At 45.8% G+C, this 13,042-nt stretch overlaps 1 protein-coding gene across 7 annotated transcripts in view; it reads left to right on the top strand.

Moving 5' to 3' along the window:
- ARHGEF9 (Cdc42 guanine nucleotide exchange factor 9) overlaps positions 1 to 13,042 on the top strand; it is a 189,123-nt gene that overhangs the window by 114,351 nt on the left and 61,730 nt on the right. The gene's annotated exons all lie outside the window — the stretch shown is intronic.

Raw genomic sequence — 13,042 nt, 5'->3', positions numbered from 1 at the left:
ACCTCCTGCCCATTCCTGTCTCTCAAGCTGAATTTATTGTCCTGTGTCAGTATGGTTCCTGTTTGGGCTCCCACCAGCCAAGGGCTTTGAAAGCCAGGACCTGGTAAAGTCCCTTGATGGGGAGTGGACAAGAGAGCACCTGTCTGTGTGTTCAGCTGAACCACAGCCTCAAAGCCAAACTCCTCTGAGTTTGGAGCAGATCCATGGAAGAGAATTCAATGGGGCTAATGGGCTCTAACAAGCTCCGTTTGGGCAGGCTTCAGTACAAATACAACTGGGCCATGATAATGCACCCTCAGATCTGTCTGTGCCCATGTGTAGCAACCTCCCTGGCCTGTCATTCATATTTTACACTGATTCTGCTCTAAAAATGGAAAGCAGCGTTGAAATTGGCCGAGACATTAGGCACGAGGTTTATATGTTCCTTGAAGGAAGAATCCAGTGTGTTTGATGAGCGTGGTCTTGCAGATGTTCCCATTGATTTGGTGTCACTATTCACTTGAGTAAGGACAGTCTTAGTGTCCAAATGAAGCTGGCCCTGCTCAACATGCAATTGGGCAGAACAGTATTAGGTGGAAATAAGAAAAGTTTAGATTGCTGTGAAGATCTGCACTAAGTTGGTCGCTTTTCTTCAGAGTATGAGCCCAGGTGCCCTTGGTCCTCTTGTGCTCTTGAATTCCGTTTTGGAAGCCTGAAGATGGAGCAGGACTTGCATTTAACACGCTCCTTCAAGTACTAACCATGACTGTAAGTGCTCTGTGTGTGGGTTTAGGGTTATCTGGCTGCTATATATGACTTGGATCCCAAGAGTCCAGCCCAAGCAGGAGCTACATGTGGGAAACCAAGAGGACAGTGGCCTGCTGTTTCCATACAAAGGAACCAGGGCTTACTCCAGGCCTCTGCAGGTCAATGACAGAACAGGCCAGGGAAAGGAGACATCTTCCATCCCAGCAGAACCCACCCAGCCAGGGATTAGCTTCACATGAGCTGGACTGCTGCTGGTTCTTCTGGGGTGAATCATGTCCCAGCAGGAGCTGGATGTTTTCCACCCAGAGGCTGGTATGGATTTTATACACACTCCATTTGCCTTTCTCCTCAGATTTAAGAGCTGCCTTTTCTTTTTTTCAGTGTAGGTGTTTCAGAAGCCACATTTTGGTTCACCTTTAGAGCTGCTGTTTGACTTCTTTGTCGTAACACGTCCTGATTAGTGATTAATTGCAGAGGACAGGTTCTGACTCCAGCCTGTGTCCCGGGGTGCTTGTCGCAGCAATGATGCACTAGGTGATTACTCACCACCCTGGACCTGACAGCTGTACTTCTCCCTCTGACTGGTTAATGACCTTGACCAGGTACACGTGTGGCTGTGTAAATGTGTTTGGTTGTAGGGCTTTGGTTATGTGCACATTTTGCCTTTGCTTGCATGACCTTCATTCTACCTAAGTAAGAGAAAGGAGCTGCTCCATGAACAGATGGAGTGGTATTTCTAGAGGAAGGTGAATAATGCAGAAAATTATTTATTCAGACCCCCTTCAGATAACTCTGATGTTTGCTTTAAGATAGCGTTGCAAATCCTAGTGCAAATAGCTGCTCACAGGAAGGTTCAATCCAGCTCTCTTCAAAACTGCGTGTGAACGTGGTAGTCATCCAGTCCAGGAACAGAACAGTGCAGGTGACTTAATTGATCTGTTAAGGAAATTAGGAATAACCACCATTTGAAGCATTAGTTACAGACCAGATCCTTTGTAAGCAATGCATAGCCAGGTTAGACTAAAACAGGTTCTCAAATCATAGCAGGTAAGAAGTAATAACATGAAATCCAGTCTGTTGATGGATAATTCACCCAGGAGGAAAGACTGCTAAAATCACAAGTGTTTGCTGCAAAGGGTTTGCTTGGCTCTTGTTGTTCCTTAATGAATCGAATCTATTAGCCAGGGAAAACATCACGTTGCCTTGAAAAACAAATCATATTTGAATGCCTCTTTCCATGCGTTTGGACCCATTTGAACGTGAACACACTAATTATGCTGTGGAGATGGCTTTGTTATGGCAGAAATGAAACCGACTTTGCAGCTATAACTACTCATCTATGAAGTGCTGGAATAGGTACATGGGGATAGAAGCCTTTTAATTCTAGTGTATTTCTCTTTAATATTTGCATCCCTTCCTTCTCTCACAGTTTCAGAGAACGTGTCTCTTCTCTTGAAAGCGAGGGGCTGGGCTTTTGGGTCTCAGCAGCCCCAAACCTGCCATTTGTGTCAGAGGGAGTTTGCCATCGACTGGTCTGAAGAACCATGTCCGCAGCTGAATTTGTCCACAGATGGTAGCTGGCTCACAGATCCCAGTCTTCATGACATGCTTTCTGATGCACAGGGAACTGTATGAGTCATATTGCTCCAGCTACAGTCTTTTTGGATGGAAATTATGCTTTTAAATATACACTGTGCTTACATAGAGCAGTGACGGGCTCGTTTGAAGGAGCTGGAATGTAAGGCATTAAGTGGAATGGCTGCCATTATGTCCTGTGTTTGCCAACAGATAACAGACAATGATATTTCATCTGTGACAACTTTGCCCTCTAGATTTTTTGAACAGAATTCTCTTGGTACATAACTGTTTTCATCAGCACCATCCAGGTGATAATTTTGGTATACTGGATAGCAAATGTCTCTTATGAACAGGAAAGGTGGAAGAGAGAGGGATGGGACCTGCATGTGTCTCATGCACTGTGACCTGGAGAGATGGGAAGGGGCTGGTTGTACAACAGATGAGGTGACATATCACAGGGAAGAACTTCTACCTAAGATCCCATCTCAGTCTCCCTTCTGGCGGGTTGGTCCTTATCCAAAGCCCCTCTCTGGGTTTCTTGTTGCCCCTTTAGGCACTGGAGCTGCTCTAAGGTCTCCCCTTAAGGAGCCTTCTCTTCTCCAGGCTGAACCAGCCCAGCTCTCTCAGCCTGGCTCCAGAGCAGAGCTGCTCCAGCCTTCTGGAAGTCTAGATGCAAGCTGCGGTCCAGTTGAAGGAGAGCGTTGTGGCAAGTGTCTGCTTTGCATTATTCTTGTTGAAGAGGACATTTTGGCTGTGGCAGTTTCCTGTAAAATCTGCAAAGCCATCAGGCAGTGACTTCCATTCATTCCTAACCTGAATGTAGAAAAGCAGCTTAGAGGTGGAAGGCTGCATATCCCCTCACTGATCTGGCCAATCCATGTAATAGGCTTACAGGCTCTGATGACAATCTGCAAGAGTTACACACACTTAACTAGCATCAATTCATTACCTCACTGACAAGACACAGCCTCTTACATCCAGGATTGTCCCTTGAGCTCTTAGTAGGAAGAACCCTTGGTAATGCAGTCAATTAGGTGGGAATAAGAGTATTGTGCCTGGTACCTCACTGTTGAAACCAAAGGAGCAAAAAGGTATGTGCTGTGATACCCACCCTGGTGTGCCACTCCTCTCTTTTCCATTGCCCCATGTGCTGCTTCCCCAAAAGCAGCAGTCACGGTGTATCCTTTTAGCTCAGGATGCTTACTGTGTTTTGATTCAGAGGCAATACTGTAATACTGAAAGACGTGAGGCAGACTTGCAGTTTTCCTGGGATAATTCTCTTGAAGCATAATTGAGGGGCCAAAAGCTTTGTCCAGTCAGTCCTTATTCTGGTTGTTCATCCTGGTTTTTCCTTTTGCTGCCTGAGGCAGAAGCAGTGGATTTTCCCTGGATGGCTCTTGGTTTGCACTGGAGCAGCTGGACACTGGAACTGTTAGTGGCCCTGCAAAGCCACGCGAAGTGGTTGGTTGCTGGGGATCATGTGTTCTTTCTCCAGCCGCTGCTCACTTCATACTTGTGTTTAATTAAACCTTTCTTGAAGCTCAGACTGCAAACCAGTCTGGAGATGTTCCCCTCTTTGTGCTGACCTGCCAACAAGCCACTCCTTCACTGCATTAGATACAAGCTTCAGGAAGTGACCCTAAGAAATTAAGAGATCAGAACAGCAAATAAGGAGCCTGGGCAGTGAGTGCAATCAGTGTAATACATTTGATCTGGACTTTAATCCAGCCTGGGCTCTGATTTGCACTAGTAACAGCCTCTAATTGTTACGTTCCAAGTTCTCATCACTTACTAAAAATAGCTCTCCTTTTTTTTCAGCGTTATCATTTTGACCTCATGTGACAATACTGAGGGATGGGAATTATGCATTATTAAGTCTATTACTGAAGGTGTTTTCTCATACATTGTGGTCTAACATGACATAATCAGGTATCTGCTTCATTTTTAAAAGGTGTTTCAAAACACATTGCAGTGATTGATATCACAAAGGGGCTTTTACTGCGTGTTCCTTGTAGTTGGCCATCCAGGAATGATGTTTCTGGTTTGTATTAACAGCCCTACATTTGAATTAATTTCCTTTCATGATTTTTAGACCCTGGCCAACTGTGTCAGCTTTTATAGGACAAAGTATCTACTTAGGCTTTCATTAGTTCCAGGCCTGTCACTTTATTCATTTCACTATGAATGCCTCATTCTAGGCAAGGGAAGTTGCTGCACTCTGTATTGCTGGGGTATGTGCCCATGTATCATCAGGTTTGTGGCAGCTTCTGCAGCTTCAGGGGTAAAGACCCCACATTTGGGACGAGCAGATCTTGTGTTGTTGCCTTTGTTGAGTAGCTGTGTTGTGTCCAATAATGCAGTCCTCTGGGAGTAACTGGTGTAATTTGCTCTTTCATTCCTTTTTGCTTTGGAAACTCCCGTGCCGCACAGTGCAGGTGATGTGCATGTTAAAATACATAATCTCTGAACCATCAGGGGCTCTTGCCTTCCTCAGAGCAGTGACAATTTTACCTTCTCTCCCTGCAAAAACTGTCCAGTTGCTCAGATGAACTCAGTTTGCCTACAGTCAGCCAGTCTGGTCAAGTCTTTTGCTTTCCCATTTCAATAAGGACAGGCTCTTTAGGTAAAATGAGGCTAGGTTTGGCATTCCTGACAATTTCAGTCAAGTCTTTGTTATCTACAAATGGGTTTGGAGGTTGTGGGTTAGCTACACCATGGGCACAGGGCTGTTTGGGATGTTCTCTATACGGCTGACTGTTCTGTGCTGTATCTCTTTGCTGGGTCCCTTGGCTCAGGGCTTCACAGCAGCCTCTTGCCCTCACTGTACATTCCCAGAGCCTAATTTATATGTATCTTGTAATATCCGTGTTGCTTATCAGCATCATTCTGCACCTTGGGTAATTGAGAGATGACTGTAGCAGCTTCCCCAGCCCCGCAGTGGTCTGTACATGGTGCCTCGATGTTATCTGGCACAGCCTCTGCCGCCACTGCCAGTGGGGCTGGTGCTTCATTAACACTGGAACCATGGCCTGGTGGTCTCCCGGCTGCTTCCCACCCAGGCAGCACTCTGCAGGCTCAGCCCAGGAACGTGAAACTGGGAATGAACCAAAGCACAGCTTTGACTCTCTGACCATGGGAAGGGTTTCCAGTACAACTTTAGCTCTTTGAGTTGGGTCCAGCCTTCATTTAGGAACATGAGGAGTCCTTGTTTATCATTTAAACCTAAAGTCATCTAAAGTCCCAGAAGACTGGGATTTGTGCAGATATCTTAGCTTTAGATGATAAAGAGTATTTAGACCTTTGTTTTCCATGTGCTGTAAGGAGGGATTCGTGCTGACAGCCTGTGTTGGCCACATGTCAGGAAGGTGCCGGGAGCTGCTCTGCCTGTGTCTGATGGAAGGTGCTGGTTTTCCTGGAGCAATTTCAACTTTGAGTCCCAGAACCAATCTCATAATTCATCTGAGTTAAAAGATTACGGTTAGTGGTTATTTGTAATTACTCTACATGAAAGATATGTCATCAGGCAAAGGGAGGCTTAATGTGCCCGGTACGCAGAAGGGATTGGAAAGCAATTACAGTGACATATGTGCCATCAAAGCAGAGGGCTCGCTGCTGCCCCAGAGCCAATTACAAACCACATGGGCAGTGCTTTAGTGGGGGAACTCTGTCTTGTTACTGGGCCTTTTCCTTCTTGCTGCCTGGGTTTTATGGGCACTCACAGCTCTGTGTTGTGCTGTTATTAATAGGAATGCCATAGACAATAGCTGTAATGAGGTGGAGAAGAAGGCTAATGGCATAGCCTGGGGTCTGCTGCTGCACCCTGCATGGGGCCGGGTGGTTTCGTGTCTGTCAGGCCACATCTTTTCAGGAAAATTTAAATCAATGAATAATAAAATAACCCAGTCCTAGTGAACCTTTGTACTGATTCTCCACCTTTAGATACATATATGCATAGAGCTTCCAACCAAGTGTCACTGTCTTTCCAGTATACGGGGATATCAGTGGCTCTCTCATTCCAATCAGCCTCTTTCAGCTGAAATCCAGCCATTAGTTAAATTCATCAAAGGGCTTGAAAGCAGAAAGGGAAAGTCTTTGCCTTGTGCTTGACCTTTGTGTGATTGCACCTCTTCAGAGAATAAGCAAATCAAGTGGAAGTGCCCTCCCATTTGTTTTGTGAATGAGCCGTGTGGTGAATTCGCTGTGATTCGGCATTATTCAGTTTGTCTCATTTCTGAGGAGAGCTTTAAAAATAAATACACAGCCACAGGGACTGTTGGGAGATCACACAAGAGCAAAAGCACAACATGATGGGGGGTGGCTGACATTTTCCTGTACACTACCTTTTTGTCTGCTCCATCAGCCTCTCCTAGTTGTGAAAATCATCAGCGTGTTGGGCAGAAACATGGGCTGTGGCTTCTGCTGCCTGTGGAGCTCAGTTGAGCACCATCGGACTGCTCCTGTGCTGTACCGTGTACATGGGTTTCATGGGAGATCCACACAAGTGGGTCCCAGCAAAGCTACAGATGCCTCCTTGGGAAAACCTGAAGATGACAGCGTTGCTGTTGCAGTAAATGGCCCCATGATTAACAGCCCCATTGCTGTGTGTTGTGTTCCTACTCATGGGGGAGCAATGCAGTTAAAACCCAGGAGGGTAAAGCAGTGTCAGGTGCCTTTCTTCTGGGAAGCAGAGTGGGAATTCTCATTTGGCTGGAGGTTTGCAGATGGTTTGTGGCTCCCATTCTGCTGGGATTGCTTGGAGCATTGATTTCTTCACTCTAAATGCCAGCTCTCTGTATATCCTTGTTTGAAGATGTGTTGCCTGCTGCCATTGTGGAAGGGCCTTTTATGTACAGTGGGAAATGCTATTGTTATTTTACAGTACTATTATGTTGTCTGAATGAAGGGCATGTCTGGATAAGAACAATCTGAACAGTGTAGTTTCACCACAGTTCTCCATGTCCCCTTCAGAGCCTGCTCCTCTGGAGGAGCACAGAGTTGATGTAATGCCGAATTGAAAGGGAGCTACCCAGAGCTTATATTTAAAGCTATTATAACTCTCTTGATGCATTAATACATGATCAAATAGAAGAATATTTCCCTGCCTTAAGATTGTTCATGTTACCAAAGGCTGTGGTCCTGCAAACTCAGTAGGTACTTAGAATTTTCTAAGGAGATGGTGATCTGTGGTAGATTTCTTTAGGGCTTTTGGGAGGTGGCTCTATAAGAAGTGAGTTTTGGACTAGTGAGAAACTCTGTGCTGGTAACTCAGGCCAGAATCTTGTGGGCTAACACTGATTATTATCCCTGGAGGAGGCATGGATTGGCAACAGTGGTTTGTGTGGCCTCAAATCAAATCACACCCCCCTGAGAATATTTCTGATGGTTTGTGCCCATTTCATTCTCCAGGAACCAGCAAGTCCCTGATCTCCAGGCTGGCCCACAAGAAGGCAGGAAGGGTTGATTCGTTGGGAATACTTAGCAAAGTTGTGTAGGAGTGGCTGATTTCCCAAATGCATGTTTCCTACTCGGCTGCCTCACTGCGGGCAGCTGCTGAGGAGCAGATATTGGCCTCCAACCATGCACTGTGGCTTTGGAAGTGAACAAGGTCAGGGGAGATGCACCAGATGCATCGAAGGCAGAGTCTCACCCACTCAGCAAGCCCCTTTTCCAAGAGGATGCATCAGTGTTCCTTTGCAGTGGCGCAGCTGGTTCATGCCTAGTAGATGTAAGCCCTGCAGTAGACTGGAAGACGTTGTAAGCCTTGGGTTAGAGGTCACTTTCTGAAGTTTTCTTTAGAAACACATCCCAGGCACTAATCATGGGTTTGTTTGATCAGGATGTGCTATAGATAGGACCACTAGGTAGGAGGTGACAAGGTGTGTGGGACCTGCTGCTGCAGGAGGGGCTTTCACAACATCCCCCTTCCCCTCCTCTCCTTTGGGTTGTACAAGTTTGCTCTAGACTTGCTGTAGTTATGGGGTTAGGCAGAGTGATTTTATCATGCCATGTAACAGGTGCTGCTCTTGTTATTCCTTCTATTTTGATTTTCCTGTTTGCTTTGATGGGGAGAGTTGTTTCATGTTGAGAGCAGTGCCACAGAGCCATGGCCAGGAAAGAAATAATCATGAATTCCAGAGCAGAACTACTGCTTTTGAGCTCTTCCCTTATATTCCTTGAAGCCCTCTGTGATATTAATGACAATCCCTCCCTTTGCTGAAGTTGTTGGAAAGCACAAGGGAAGGAAGAGACAGTCAGGATCATTGGCTGGATGGGCACTTCTGAACTTTCCCCACACTGGTGAGGAGCATCACAATGAGGTGAGCTCCACAGAGGTTTTGCATCAATGTACCGTGACGTGTTTGCTGCGGTACATCCCTCAGCATCTCTGCCACAGCATCCATGGTGTGCCAGAGCCAGGGGCTCTGGCCTGGCAGGCACTGGTGGCTCTGCATCCCTGAGGTTGTGACTTGCAGAGTACCCTGAAACCATTTGTACTGGTTGTTGCTGTTGTCGTTTTACTTTGGCAGCACCTCTCGTGTCATTCAATATTTCCCATTGCCATGTTTTATCCTGGAAAGAACACCAGAGAAGGGTGTTCAAGGTCTTCCCTTGAAGAGAAGGGAAAATTCAGCCAGACCTTAAGTAGGAATGATTTAATTCCTTTCCGCTAACCTGACTTGCTCTTGTGAAAGCATTTACCTGTTGTACATGAGTGTTAGGAGTGTCTTAAATAAGCATCTTTAGAGCGAGGGTTTGTGACTGAATTATTGGGTTTACAGAGTGCTTTGGGAACCTGCAGTGGAAATCCCTGGAAGGCTGATGTGTGTGGTCCTGGTGATCCAGTGATAATGCCCATGTTCTTAGTGTGCATTCCAGAAATGTGTCAGTATAATGAGAGAGCATCGTCTTTTTTCCTTTTCTCTTTTCCTCATTAAATCAATTTATTTATGATGCTGCGGCATAGAAGTGGTCCCTCATCTGTCTGTCCTGGTTCTTACCTTTGGCCATGGCCGAGTGTTTGCTAGGAGGTGAAGAAGACCCATGAGGAGCAGTGGCTCTCATCCCTAGACCATGGGCAACGTCCCAGTAGTTCCTCTTACCTCCTGCCTACTGAGAGAGCTTTTCCTTCTCCCCAGAGTGGTTGACAGTGCTCTGAGGTCTCCCATCAAACAGTACACATTATTCTCAGGTCTGTTGTTAAGAAATGCTCGTGGGCATTTCTTCTGCTCTGATGTTTCATGGTGAAAGCGTCGAGGAACTTTCCTCTTTGCGCTCTTTAGTTTGAACAACCAACTGACAAGAATAATTGATTTTAATGGGAACTAGGACTCCCACCTGCAAGACAAGCAGTGTTCAGGGTATGTCAAAGCCAAATGTACATTATCACCTATTGCATTTTTTCTGTCTGACTCCCTCTCCTTCTAAGACACTTTTTGCAAATCCTCATTGTTGTAAATTTACAAGGCTGTGATTTTGTGACTTCGGGTGAGCACAAAGAACATGATATTATTTTCAGCAACCTTCACATACTGAGAAACTGCTGTGCCTGGGAGGGTATGATTTAAGATTGGACTATTCCTATTGTGATTATTATTGTTCAACCCAGCTCTTTGTTACCCCTTTTTAATGATGGCCAAATTGTAGCTGGGCTGAATGTGAGATGGTAGAATGTAAACTCCTGCATCACCTAATTAAACACAGAAATAGTCATTTCTGGGGCATGATTCCCCTCACTTGAAGGTAGACAACTGAAACAGCCGAGGTGAATCATACTCCAGATGTGTTTCTTTCTCTTCACTGGTGATAAAGGAGTACAGATGCTGTGTGGTAGACATTTAATATTACAGGAGACAAGTCCCTTTCATGGTCTTCGGCTGAGCGTGTCTGACCACGGTGCTGAGGTGCAGATTTGAATCCAAGAGATGTGAACTTTCAGGAGTGAAAAGCTCCCATCTTCAATTTGCTCAGAAAATAATATTTCATCCTGACCTTTCTCTAGTTGCTCATCTCTGGCTGCTGCAGATGTCAGGTTCTGTCTCTGTAACCCTGCCCTGCACGAGGCAGACGGCTCCACAGATGCTCAAGATGTCTTGCAAAATAAATTAAACTGGATCTTTTAATTTTAGGCTCTGACATTCTCTCAATGGACCCAGCACATGCAGTGGCTGGAACTCAGATTCTGCCATCCCACTGTCCTCCTTTCACAGGCTGAACTGTGTCTTTTGGAAGGCCAAGGCTTGCCTGCAGGCTTCTGGCATGTGGATCCCTTCCTTGGACTAAGAATGGACCAGCTGGAAAGGACTGGCTGAAGGGGCCTTTCTTCTCTCTGCTGGCACTAGACAGTGAAAGCCAAGGACTTAGAGCCTTTCTCCTTGAGTACCAAAAAGCACCTTGAAAAGCAAAGCCACTTCAGCTCCTGACCTCCACTGAGAGCATCTCCCAGGTCTCTGCTTTCCTGACTCTGTGAGTCCCTGCCAGCCCTTGCCGCTGGCTGAGCCGGGCTTCTTGGAGCTGGGGTTTTGTGCCTCAGGCTCAGAAATGTGCTTTTACAGAGTAGGCTCTGAAACACAATCCCTCTGAAGCTGGGTCCCAGTGACGTTTCTGTGGCAGCTCGTGCCCAGAACTGCCTGTGTATGAAGTGACAGCAAAGTCTTATGTCAGCTGAAGCAGAAAAAACAGAAATGTGGCTTCTGCGTAATAGCTCTGTTCCTGGTTCATCAGCACTGGAAAATGGGCTAAAATACCCCATGACATTAACAAAAGGAACGAGGGTCAGGCCAACCTGATCTATTTTTTGACAGGAACACTGATTTTCCAGACAAAGACTCTACCTCATTTATTTAAATAAGCTAAATGCAAGATCACAGTGAGCCACTGGTGGGAGGTAGCTATGGGAAAAGGAAGGAGATGTTATGTATTACTGCAGGATTTCTGTGACACTGTAATAACTACTTCACACTATCACAAATCTGTGGTAAGGTCTCTTTGGGAATAGCATTTGCTGTTCTGGTCATCTGTGTTCAAGAAAGATGCAGGTAAAATATCCAGCTGCTGAAAAGGGCTGGTGAAATGCTCAGGGGAAGGAAGAGCTGTCTGCTGAGATGAGGCTGAAAGAGCAGAGCTTGGTCAGCCTGGGAAACCCCAGGCCGGACAGTGGCCATAAATACAGCAAGGGGAAACACTGGTGAAGGAGAAGAGCTCAGTCCTGGCCACAGAACAGATGACTGTTACCTGGTCTTGAATATATTGAAGGGGTTTTCTTCAGCTGTGGAGTCTTCGTTCTTTGAGACCTGTCTTCGGGTTCTCTGTGGTTTAATCTGATTCTTATCAATGAAAGCATCTAGAAACCTTGATTTAGAGCAATGGAATGTGTGAGGAAGCACTGAAACATCTCACGATCTAAGGGGGGGTCCCACACCATCTGACTTCAACTGCCGCTGGTTTAGATGAGATCCTCTTGCACCCAGCTCCTTGCAGCTCTGTTTCAGAAGCCCAGACAAGAGATAACCACACAGTAGCTGATATCTGCGATAAGTTTAGCACATCAATCAGGTCCATTGCTTGACTCTTCAATGAGAGGTTGTTATTAACACGTGCCTCTGTTTTCTGTCTATTTGGTGATCTTGTGAGACAAGAAATCCTCCATATGATCCACAAAGAAGCCATATTTCTTTTACAGCTCATTTTGAATCAGAAAGGATGATTTGCCAAAATGGAAGTAGGAAGAACATGGTTTTACTTTATCTACTGCAGGAACAAGAATAGTCCATTGACTAGATACGTCTTGGCTTTGAGGATGAAACCACTAAGTGTCAAGTTAGGCTCTCTTAGATCTTGCTGCTTTATGTACAACTGACTCTTCTAATTGAAGAGCTGAAACTGCAGCTGTAATTGTGACAAACCTGAGGAGCTTGAGTTCTTAAAGGAAACCCAGTTCAAGGGAAACAGTGAATCATGTCCTTTAATCCGTTGACTGAATTGCCTGTAGGGACTTGAATGTTCTTACATGTTTATGCTCCGAACCCTGCAGCAGTGCTAGAAGGTTTCCTGCAAGTTCTTACTGTGCAGGTAGCTATTAGCAGGCACTTGAGTAAGCCAAGCTTATAAAAGAGCTGTTAAGAGCTCTCTAACCATTCCCAGTGCTTTTACACTTGCAAAACCGCTGTGATGGGTTATTGTCTTTATGCTTTGTATTGCTTGCCTAAATTGAATGGATATCTGTGGCTGTTAAAGTCTTGCCATGTGGAGGGTCTGTAATGTTGCAGCACTGAGCTCTTTCTTTGTGAGCTGAAATTTGGATTTGGAGGCGAGCCCAAGCACATACTCAGCGAGTCTCAGCAGAATTAATGAACAAGGTTCAGGATGGCCCTGACAAGCTCATAAGCATATGGGTAAAGTCTCTATTTGCTCGGGCAGTCTCACTGTTGAGTGCAGAATTCCTGTGGATGAATCACAAACACAGTTTTATTATTCTGTTAAAAACTATCTGCCTGTCATTCTGAGGAGCAGCGGGTGGCCTAGCACGCCTGGATGCTTTGTCCTGGCGATGCACAAGCGCCAGTGTTTGGGTGGGTCCTTCCTGCCAGCGTTAAGTGGGAGTTTGATGGATAGAAAACTGATGGCTCACAATGAAATGAGAACTGGTGAGGTCATGCCGTGGTGCTGGCCCAGCAATAAGGTGACCATATGCGTGGAGAGATGTTCAGGAGGTCCTGTC

Source organism: Lathamus discolor, chromosome 9 (genome assembly GCF_037157495.1).
Source record: "Lathamus discolor isolate bLatDis1 chromosome 9, bLatDis1.hap1, whole genome shotgun sequence".
NCBI lineage: Eukaryota > Metazoa > Chordata > Aves > Psittaciformes > Psittacidae > Lathamus > Lathamus discolor.
Note: the sequence above shows the minus strand (reverse complement) of the source record. Positions and strands in the feature narration are given on the sequence as shown.